The sequence below is a fragment of the Macaca nemestrina genome, chromosome 3 (assembly GCF_043159975.1).
Source record: "Macaca nemestrina isolate mMacNem1 chromosome 3, mMacNem.hap1, whole genome shotgun sequence".
Taxonomy (NCBI): Eukaryota; Metazoa; Chordata; class Mammalia; order Primates; family Cercopithecidae; genus Macaca; species Macaca nemestrina.
Genome location: NC_092127.1, coordinates 33,321,533 through 33,333,840, shown reverse-complemented (window position 1 = coordinate 33,333,840; position 12,308 = coordinate 33,321,533).

Here is a 12,308-nt window from a genome sequence, read left to right as displayed (position 1 = left end):
TACAGAATGGGAGAAAATTTTTGCAATCTACTCATCTGACAAAGGGCTAATATCCAGAATCTACAAAGAACTCAAACAAACTTACAAGAAAAAACAAACAACCCCATCAAAAAGTGGGAAAAGGATATGAACAGACACTTCTCAAAAGACATTTATGCAGCCAACAGACACATGAAATAATGCTCATCATCACTGGCCATCAGAGAAATGCAAATCAAAACCACAATGAGATACCATCTCACACCAGTTAGAATGGTGATCATCAAAAAGTCAGGAAACAACAGGTGCTGGAGAGGATGTGGAGAAATAGGAACGCCTTTATACTGTTGGTGGGACTGTAAACTAGTTCAACATTGTGGAAGACAATGTGGCTATTCCTCAAGGATCTAGATTTAGAAATACCATATGACCCAGCAATCCCACTACTGGGTATATACCCAAAGGATTATAAATCATGCTGCTATAAAGACACATGCACACATATGTTTATTGTGACATTATTCACAATAGCAAAGACTTGGAACCAACCCAAATGTCCATCAGTGATGGATTGGATTAAGAGAATGGCACATATACACCATGGAATACTATGCAGTCATAAAAAAAGGATGAGTTCATGTCCTTTGTAGGGACATGGATGCAGCTGGAAACCATCATTCTCAGCAAACTATTGCAAGGACAAAAAACCAAACACTGCATGTTCTCACTCATAGGTGGGAATTGAACAATGAGAACGCTTGGACACAGGAAGGGGAACACCACACACCGGGGCCTGTTGTGGAGTGGAGGAGGGGGAAGGGATAGCATTAGGAGATATACCTAATGTAAATGGTGAATTAATGGGTTCTGCACACCAACACGGCACAAGTATACATATGTAACAAAACTGCATATTGTGCACATGTACCCTAGAACTTAAAGTATAATAAAAAAAAAGTCTTAGATGATAAGTTATTTTTATGTTTGGTCACCAGCCTGTATATGTTTAAAAACATATTATATATTTAATTGTATGCCCTCTAACATTCAGTAAAGAGTTCTATATCTCACAGGGATAAGCAAAGTTTGGCCTGCAGGTCAAATCTGGCCCACTGCCTGGTTTTGTGATTGTATTAGTCCATTCTCACACTCTTTAAAGAACTACCTGAGACTAGGTAATTTATAAAGAAAAGAGGTTTAGTTTACTCACAGTTCTGCAGGCTTAATAGAAAGCATGACTGGGAGGCCTCAGGAAACTTACAATCATGGTGAAAGGTGAAGGGGAAGCATGCACATCTTCATAATAGTGGAGAAGGAAAGAGAGAATGAAGCAAGCAGGGAAGTGGCAAACACTTGTGTACTATCAGGTCTCATGAGAACTCAGTCATTATCATGAGAATAGCGAGGTGGTAAAATCTGCCTCAATAATCCAATCACTTCCCACCAGGTCCTTCTCCTAACACTGGGAATTACAATTCAACATGAGATTTGGGAGGGGATCCTAAGTCAAACTATATCATTCTGCCCATGGCCTCTACCAAATATCATGTCCTTCTCACATTTAAAAACCAATCATGCCATCCCAACAGTCCACCAATCTTAACTAATTCAAGCAGTAACTCAAAAGTCCAAGTCCAAAGTCTCATCTGAGACAAGGCTAGTACTTTCCACCTATAAGCCTGTACATTTTTTTTTTATTAGTTACTTCCTAGATACAATGGGAGTACAGACATTGGGTAAATGCTCTTGTTTCAAATGGGGGAAATTGGCCAAAACAAAGGGGCTACAGCTTCCATGGAAGTTCAAAACCAAGCACAGCAGTCATTAAATCTTAAAACTCCAAAATAATATTTGACTCCATGTCTCACAGGCAGGCCACACAGACACAAGAAGTGGGCTCTCAAGGCCTTGGGCAGATCTGCTCCTGTGGCTCTGCACAATACAGCCACCACTTTCACGGACAGGTGTTGAGTGCCTGCCGCTTTTCCAGGCACAAAATGGAAGTTGCTGGCGGATTGGGCATTCTGGATTCTGCAGAATGATGGCCATCTTCTCACAGCTTCACTAGGCAGTGCCACAGTGGGGACTCTGTGTGGTGATTCCAATCCCACATTTCCCCTCTGCACTGGCAGTGCCACAGTCGGGACTGTGTGTAGGGGCTCCAGTCCCACATTTCCCCTCTGTACTGCCATAGTAGAGATTCTCCATGAGAGCTCTACCCCTGCAGCAGAGAAAGAGAGAGAGAAAGAGACAGAAAGAGAGAGAGAGAGAAAGAGAGAAGTGCCAAAATCTTTAAACCATCAGATCTCATGAGAACTCACTATCATGAGAGAACAGCAAGAGGGAAATCTACCCCCATGATGGAATCCCCTTCCCCAACGCATGGAAATTTCAAATGGACATGAGATTTGGATGGGGCCTCAGAGCCAATCCATATCGGTGATGTTTTATTTGAATAAAACTATACTCTTTGTTTACCAGGACCAGCCAAGTAAAGGTCAGCATGGTCATGACTCCTACTTTACATAAGCAAATATTGTGCAAATGTGGATGAAAAGCTAAGACAAAAGACTTCTTCTGAGTGTTTTCTCACAGAAATATCTGTAAAGAATGCCTTTAGCATATCAAAAAAATTACCACAGAGATATTATTTGAGGACCCTTTCTCTATTCTCAATGTAGTTCATTTTACTAATTAGACTAATACTAATTAGTCTAATACTAATACCAATAATCTGTGTTCTGAATGAATATCTATAATACTAATACCAATATGAAAATCTTTCAGTATCAGGAGAAAAGGAAGTAGGAGAATTCTCCTCAGGAGGCCAAAAGATATGCTAAGTACTACAATGTTAAATGATGGGAAAACAAATGACTACATCCTAGGAAAGAATCCTGCCTGTTTTGGTGTATGTACCTGGACATCAAGCCTCCCTGGTTTATGAAGTAGTAGTCTCTTGAAGTCAGGGTAACACAAACTTAAAAGAATGAGTATTACTGAGATTATTTAAATCAATGAGAAGAAAATAGTTCTTTTAATTAATGAGCTGTCGGAGTTACTTTTAACTGAGGAAGATTAGAGTAACCAAGAGTAATAAATCTATTGCATGGATGTGTTCAAATCTGATTTACTTTTAAGGCCTCAATGAAACTCAGGAAAAAAATAGCAGATTTCGGTATAAAATTAAAAACAATAAACTAACAACTTTGCTCCTATTTCTGCCTATTTATTTTTGAGCATTACATGTTGACGTAGGAAAGACCATCTTCACACAAGGTATAGACAGAGTAGCAGGAGGTAGTAGGCAAGAGCAAAGCAGGGTTCATTTGTTTGTTTTTTCTTGTTTTTTTTTTTTTTTGGTATTCATTTTAATACTTCAGTGAGATTCTTAGAAGCTTCCCAGCAGTGATATTAACATGAAAGTGGAGGTGGAACAAATGGAGCTAAAGTGGTAGCAATAACAAATAGTGCACTTTTGCTGCCTTTTTGCATGAAAAAAAATGCATAATATGTATTTTTGTCTTCTCATCCTTATTAAATCTTAGTACATTTAGGACTTTCCACAGTTGAAATAGCATGAACATCATTTTACTCCTTAGGTCAGACACCAGGCTGGACTATACATACAGAAAATAACCTATACTACCAGGGAAGTGAGCTTGGAGAAAGAAGGAATGTAGAAAATGGTTTGAAGGAATTATTTTTCCTCTGCCTCTAGGAAGAGTGATTTGCTTGTTTTTTCTCTTATATAAAGGTACAAGAGAAAACAAAATGATTGTAACTTGAAGGGAAAAAAATGGGAGATTATTTTTAAAGATTCAGTTGAAGCCAGAAAATGACACACTAGATGCTGAGGAAACTCCAAGTAAAAGATTTTGGCTATGATTACTGTTATCAAGGAAGAACAGGAGGAAAGCTCACCGCAAAGTGATTCAAGAGCCAAATCTCTGGCCTCCTATGTGTACCTGGGCACGAGAATTCTCTAGGTGTCCTCTCCGGATTGCCAGGGAGGTGAAACATATTTAAAAGGCATGTATTTTGCAGGACTTTTGAGTTTCACAGACAGTATAACACACAGTTAACATGCTTTGATGACTTCTGTTATGCAGAAATGTTTACTATACTCTTGCTTTTGATTCTGAAAATGGAAAAGTGCTGGGCTATTCAGAAAGTTATATTTTAGCATTCTCAAAACTTCAGGGCTAAAATGAATGACAACATGTAAGCACTAAGAATTAACTGAGAAATATTTATCCATTTGTGCTGAGAAGTAATTTGCCTGTTAGTTCTTATGAAATGCACTGAACACAAAGATGGAGATGTTTGATTCTAGCAAATGATTGTGCTGATCTGCTCTGATTTTTATATCTTTTCTTTATATCTTATAATTCTTAATATCTTCTCTCTACATATTAACTTTGAATGAGTGGTAACTTAAATAATTTACTTTAGGAAAAAAACCCCTCTCTCTTGCTTTGAATAAAATCCCAGTGAATGTGATGTGCACTACCCAGAATATTCTGGTTATCTCTTAACCTGGGTTTTTCTGCAGAGATGGCAGCCTCACCACCAGGTCTACCTCTAAATTTTGCAGGGCCCAAAATAAATGTGAGCATGAAAGCCCACATATGACATGTCTAAGTATTTAAATATTATAAGTAAAGGCCATTATCTGCTAAATAAAATACATTTTATACTCATACTTTGACAAATATACCTTTATTAAAAAATACCCAAAAGTGTGAACTAAGGTTTATTAAATACTTGAGAGGGAGGGAGGCAAGGGGTGAACAACTAGCTATTGCATATTATGTTCACTACTTGAGTGATGGGATCATTAGAAGCTCAAACTTCAGCGTCATGTAATATACCCATGTAACAAACACGCATATATAACCCATGAATCTAACAATTTTTAAAAAGAATATACATTCAGATTATTTTTTAAAAAAGAAGACTGCAGTGAAGTATTAGTGTACATAGCTGTGTATACTATTGATAAGCCAACAACAGTATGATTAGAAATAAAATAACAATATTCACAAGTTATATGTTTATTTCACACTATTTTTATTTCCCACCTGTATACAAAATTATTGATATTAGTCAAGATTATTACATAATCTGTGTTTTATTAGAATTGATCTGGGTATTCAACAACAAAATATAATGAAGGCATAATTAAAGATGCAAATTATACAAAATTTATAAACAAAAACGTAGTTACTTTCATTTCTTTTCAACAGGTTATTTTTATTCTAAAATGTTAAATATTACCTATCAAAACTAAGTGGAAAAATACAAGTTCCAAGTACAAGGTATAATATTAAAATTTAAATTAAGATCATTTAAATTTAACTGACTTTCATTTTTGAAAATGCAATTAAATCATTTAAAATAGAAAATAAAACTATGCTCCATTATTGCAAAGATTGGCTTAGGCGAGAATATTTAATTAATGCTAAACCTAGAAGTAGTTTCTATGAAGATTAGGATGTTTGTATCATCTTAAATTGTCCTTTCACAGATTGCTGAATTTTTGCATGAGAAAAATGTAACTTTAAGATGGGGAAATTGGATAATGCCTAGACTTGGTGATCAAGACAAACATTACCAGTGAGACTCAGGTAGACACTGTGTGCCACTGTAATGTTCTGAAAGGGACATTCCGTATGTACTATTCTAACAGAGAATGCATACATTGAATCTTACTGTGGGACATCTCACAAATGCAATGAGGCACATCCTATTTACAAAATGTAGAGGACTGTATTCTTAAAAAATGTCCATCTAGTAAGAGACAAAGAAGGTTCATGGAAATGTATTAGATTTAAAATGATGAGAGACTCATGGCAATAAAACACATATGATCCTACATTAGATACCATACATATTCTATTTTCAACTTCCTTTCTCTCTCCTTTCTTCTATTAATTTCATTCTATGTATGTTGGTGCACTTAGTTGCTTCCCACATTACTCTGAGGCTCTGTTCATTTTTCAGCATTATTTTTTTCTCTTTGTTCTTCAGATTGCGTAAGCTCTATCAATATACCTTCACATTGGCTGATTTTCTTTCCTCTGAAGTTGAAATATACTATTGAGTTTCTCCAGTGAATTTTAAATTTTCATTATTACACTGTTTAATTCCAAAATTAATATTTTGTTCTTTTTCATAATTTTTTTATCACTTTACTTATATTTTCTTATTTCATGAGACATTGTCATCATATTTTTTTTTCAATATGGTTTTCTTTAGTTCTTTGAATATATTTATAACGGCAGTTTTGAAGTCTTTGCCTACTAAGTTTGATACCTGGGCCCTCTTGCAGACAGTGTCTCTTGTCTTTTCTCTTTTTCTTATATATGGGTCACATATACAAGATGTGTTTCTTTCTGTTTCTTTCCATGTCTTATAGCTTCTTTTCCTTAAGAAGTGGGTATTTTTAAAACATATTGTTACAATTTTGTTGACTGATTCTCTCTCCCACTCCCAGGGCTTGTTTTATTATTTATTTGCTTAGTGACTTGGCTAGCGAATTTTTAAGTTACTTTCCTCTGCAGTGTGAAGCCTCTGTTGTTGCTCCTAGGGGGCTCAACTCTGGTCCTATGCAGGATTAGCCTGGAATGTCATTGATTTTAGCATTAGTAGGTCTGTTTTTATGTTTCTTTTCCCTAATCTTTCTGCTATGCTATCTCTGTCTGTGAATTTCACACCTAGCTGTTGAGTTCCACTGATTGGTGGCTGATTGTCCGATTGTTTTTGAAAATGTCCTGGGGCATAAATTGTTCCAGAGCCTGATCCAATTAAATTTTAGTCCTTTGCAGCAGTTTTTCAGTTCCCTCTTTGAGGTTTGTTCTAATAGAAGAGAGCTATTCTTAGGTATTCACCCTGAAAAACTGGGTGATCTACAGTTTAGCTGTTATTCCTATATAGCTACTGGCCTTTTCTTAATAACTTACCACAAAAATATCCATTATTTTGGGGAGTTCCCTTAAGCCTGAACTTCCCTGCAATCTGTTTCAACTGAACTTAGTATTTTGAGAAAGCTTTGAAGTCCTCTGTTCTTGTGGTCTCTCTGTTCCCGTAGGTCAAATCTCTAAGCCACTGCTAGTGAACTGGGGGCAAGAATAGTGACTCACTACTCTTGAGTAGCATCCCTATTCTATGAGTGAGATGCAGGCTTCGGACAGTAACCTCTGGTCCTGTAAAATTGTCTTTCACAGTATGGAACCTCCACCCTATCAGTGAGGTGTGCAAAGGTAATGAGGACCCCTATGATATTGGCCTGCCACATTTGTATTATTAAATAATATTCTGATTCATGAGTCAAGACTGGGTGGAAAAAAGAAGTCCTTGCTATCTTGGCTTCACTCACCCAGAATTTGGTGTCTGTAACAACTAGCTAGAGGGAGTGAGAAATGAGAAACGCTGGCTCAGTGCCCCTCCCAGAGAAATATAGCCACCGACAGGGAGCTGGGAGAAAAGGGAGCCGATTTCCTTGGCCACATGCACTCCAAGTGGAACTTCCATTAGTTTAAGCTATGTGTGTGTGTAAGGTAGAAGGAGGAGGTTGTGGCTCAAGTGTCACTGGATATTCTTACTGTTACCAGTAGGGATCCCAATCCAGACTCCAAGAGAGGGTTCTTGGATGTTGAGCAAGAAAGAATTTTGGACAAGTTCATAAAGTGAAAGCAAGTTTATTAAACAAGTAAAGAAATTAAAGAATGGCTACTTCATAGGTTATAGTTATTTTTTGACTATATGCTAAACAAAGGCTGGATTTTTCGTGAATTTTCTGGGAAAGAGGCAGGAAATTCCAGAACTGAGGGTCCTCCCCTGTTTAGACTATATAGGGTAACTTCTGGACACTGTCATGGTATTTGTAAACTGTCACGGCATTGGTGGGAGTGTCTTTTAGCATATTAATGCATTATAATTCATGTATAACGAGTAGTGAGGACTTCCAGAGGTCACTGTCATCTCCATCTTGGTTTTGATAGGTTTTGAGCAGCTTCTTTATCACATCCTGTTTTATCAACAGGGTGTTTATGACCTACCTGTATCTTGTAATACAAGTCTTGCCAACCTCCTATCTCATTCTGTAACTAAGAATCCCTAACCTCCTGGAAATGGAGCCCAGTAACTGTCAGTCTCATTTTACCCAGCCCCTATTCAAGATGGAGTAGCTCTGGTTTGAACACCTCTGACATTACCAAAATTTAGTTGATTTTCTTAAATAAATGTTTCTTCATTTGTTGCATGCCCTTAGGAAAATTTCCAGAAACTTAAATTGGTGACTTTTTAAAATATAAATTTCATGTGTTATACTTTCTCAAGTACTTTCTCAAGTTGTGGCTGTTTCTTGGGGGCACTGGGCCACAGAACTCCTCATGCCACAATTCGAAAAGTAAAATTACACCAGTTCTTTTTTATATCAAACATGTGTTTGTTTTGATAACTTAATATTTAATTTTTCCATGTATTCATTTAACCATTCAGTAGATATTTTAGGGAAGTAATTGAGAATTGTAACAGAAAAATTATAAATATCTGAATCCACCTAAGCATATATAATGTTTTCATAAAATAGCAAGTAAACAACATTTAGGACATCATTTCTCATTAATATAATCCCACTTGAATTACCGTTACCACAAGGAAAAATTCTTAGGAAGTATAGAACGGAGGTTAAGAACAGATATATTGTAGTAACAGTCTGTTTTGAATTCAGGTCTAGTACTTAATGGCAAGTTAGTAGACCTTTCCCTACCTCTGTTATCGTATCGGTAAAAAAAGATAATTGTGATTTAAAAGTATGGCAAAAACCGCAATTACTTTTGCACCAACCTATTAATACATACCAAAATCTTTTAGAGTAGTTACTGGCATAAAGTAATTGTTACATGAATGTTTTTTATTTTAAAAATAATAATGAAAATTGTATTGAATACATAGATGGAATTCATGTATACAAAATTACTCCATATGCATGTCAATTAATTATATTAAGTCTATCTACTGTGGCTGTCCTTAATAAATTAATTAAAAAGACTTGATTTTTTTAAGGAGTAGTAATTTTATGTAATCTCAAGAAGCAGGTAATTGTAAAGGAAAGTTAATTTGAGAACCTGTTCTGTTGTCTTTAATATATCCATATTTTAAAAAATCTATAATTAACTTATAATTTTTAGTGAAGTCAAATAGATTGTATGGTCTATGAAAAGAAATTAAATTAACCCAACAAGTTTCTAAATTTTAGGTATTGTATTTCAATTTTAAGAGATTCAGTTATATATTTTTTTAAAATCATTTAGAATCTGCAATATTTATTCTTCACATACTGTATTTTACTGAATCTTTTCATCCAAGAAGTAATGTAATAAAAAAATTCAAGCCATACCTATTTCTATAAAATGAATCTGTATAGTTCTCCATCGTCACACAGGAGACTGATTGGTGTCTGAACAGTAGGAGTCTCATCCTACAAAATTCCTTGAGAAAAAGAACAAACTTGAGATCAAATTGCAATTGGAAAGATTTAGAAATGTAATCTAGAAACTATGTTTTTTCACTTATATCACAGTTGTGTATTGATAACAGATGATATCTTTCCTTTGGGTATTCTTTCTTTCTTAGGGTCACGTATGATAAAAATCTAGGGGAGTAACAAAGTTAAGTAAAACAAAGACCTACAGTTGTGCTGAATGCTGCTTCTTCTAGGCCTGATTTGGAATGTTTTACAAAGATGTAGAGGTAGCCTCTCATTGCAATATTATTTGCCCTTAGTTGAATATACTTTATTTTCTTTGTGAGTTCTCTTGAATGAATTTGCCTTCCTAATTAGAAATGCCACTGTCTCACTGTGTCTTGCTTTATTAAACTTCTACATCTTCAAATGCCTTCCTCTGAGACTAATCATTAATTAAGCAATTAGCTGGGAGTGGTGGCAGGTGCCTGTAATCCCAGTTACTCAGGAGGCTGAGGCAGGAGAATTGCTTGAACCCAGGAGGTGGAGGTTGTGGTGAGCTGAGATCAGGCCATTGCACTCAATCCCAGGCAACAAGAGAGAAACTCCATCTCAAAGAAAAAAAAAAAATGTTTTCCCTTAGGAAAGAAGGTAAGGAAACTGTCTTTGACAGCTGTTCTGCCTACATGTTGGTAGAGACGTCACTTCCTTACCATTCTTAATGTTAATTTTTTCATGTGACATCATTATAGCACTGGATATTTTGTTTTAAAACCTGGTAATTTGTTGCTAATATTACTAATTCATGAAATATCTTTAGCATAATAAAATTATATCAAAAGCATAAAGTAAAACAATTTTACTACCAGCACATTTGTTACATCCTGGTAAATGCTTTTCAAATCAGTCTTTGGGAAATTAGGCATCTGCCTGAAACAAAATAACTGGGCACAAAAGATCTAGGCTTAATTTCAGATGTCCCTACACACAAAAAAACTTGTGGTTTTATGACTTTCCATGACTTCACATCAATTATTCCACCATGTGAGCGAGTAATTTCTTATATCCTCATAAGGGTTTCTTAAGTTATCTACAGGTAAATGTTTCAGGTAAATGTTTATTTAGGGCCTCCTGGAGTGAACTATTGCAAGGAAGTTGTACTTTTGTGCAGATATATTGGAGGTTTTTAATATTTTTCTCACCCATACACGTCTAAGTGATAAAACACACACTCATCATCCATGAGAACCTGAGAGATGACAAGTGCTCCTCTTACTGAGAAGGTGTGCACCTGGGAGGCTGTGTTAGAATCTCTGACAAGCAAAAAGCATGATTGTGGTATGAAAAAAGCTAACCAGGAGACTCTGATGGTAGACGAGTCAGCAGTAACACATTTCACAGCCTCTCTGCCACCACTGTCTCTCACACACACACACACACGCCCACACGGAAATTACTATTTTAGACGATGTAGTCTGATACCTTTTAAAATTATAAAAATCAGAGTCCTAGAGAGGCAAGTGACTTGTCAAAGGACTTCAATTTAATGAATTTTACAGAATATTTTTTACCTGAATTAGTTAGCCCATTATTTTTTAGATAGAAGTAATTTATAAATCATCTCTAAGCTGGCAACATTGCCAGTTCGTCTGGTGAGTTTTTAAAGATTTCCATTTCCCCCATCTCTGGACATGATTTTATTTAGAATGAATGTTAAAAATAACTTCATAGTAGGATGAAAACTTATTTTGTGTAAACTTAATTTCTAGAGAATAAAAAATAATTAGGAAGTAATTAGATAATTATAACCATAACACCTCTATTTTTTTTTTTTTTTTTTTTTTTGAGACAGAATCTTGCTCTGTCATCCAGGCTGGAGTGCAGTGGTGTGAACACGGCCCACTGCAGCTGTGATCTCTTGCGATCTCTTAGGCTCAAGATCTCTTAGGCTCTTGCCTCAGCCTCCCAAGCAGCTGGGACCACAAGCATGCACCACCATGCCCAGCTAATTTTTAAGTTTTTTGTAGAGATGGAGTCTCATCATGTTTTCCAGTCTGGCCTCAAATTCCTGGGTTCAAGCAATCCTCCCACCTCAGCCTCACAAGGTGCTGGAATTATGCCACAAGCCATCATGCCCTGCCCATATACTGCTTTTTCTTTTTTTTAACATTTGCAGTAAGAAGTATATTTTAGAAAAGGACCTCCGGTTTCTTGGACTGAGGACTTCTGTAGATACAATTCTAACCAGACTATGGTCATTTACTCACTCTTTCTCTGGAAAGGTGGGGGCAAGAACCAGCATTGTTAGTAACGTTACTTTTACAAAAAGAATAGATTGAGAAGTCTTGGTGTCTTTTGGGAATAGTCTTGTCTTAGAAGACCAAATTTATTCTGTTGGTCTGTGCTGTAAGTCTTACTTGACAAGGACGTCCTGTGGGGACTTCTGTTATTGATGAGTGAGTGGACAGTTTTGACAAATTTTTCTCACTACTGGAGTGTTAACTCCAGTAGTGGCTCCCTTAGATTTTTACTCTGAACCATGATTCTGTATCTGGTTATTATAAAAAACAAAAATGTTACTTTGGCTTTCACTTGCTTTAATTATTTTGGTATGGCCTTTCTACATATATGAGGGAATATTTGTCTTTGAAACTCCCCTGAGTTTTCGGCAGAAATAGAATCATTTCAGAGTTATGATAAAACATAATCTAAAATTCAGCTTTATGAAAAACATAAACCAAGGCATACAAATAAGAGCACGTTTGAGTCAAGTCAATCAGACGCTGACTGTATAGCCTTGGGTAGGTTATTCATCTTCTTCTAATCTCAGTTGTGTCAAAAGTAAAACAAAAATAAT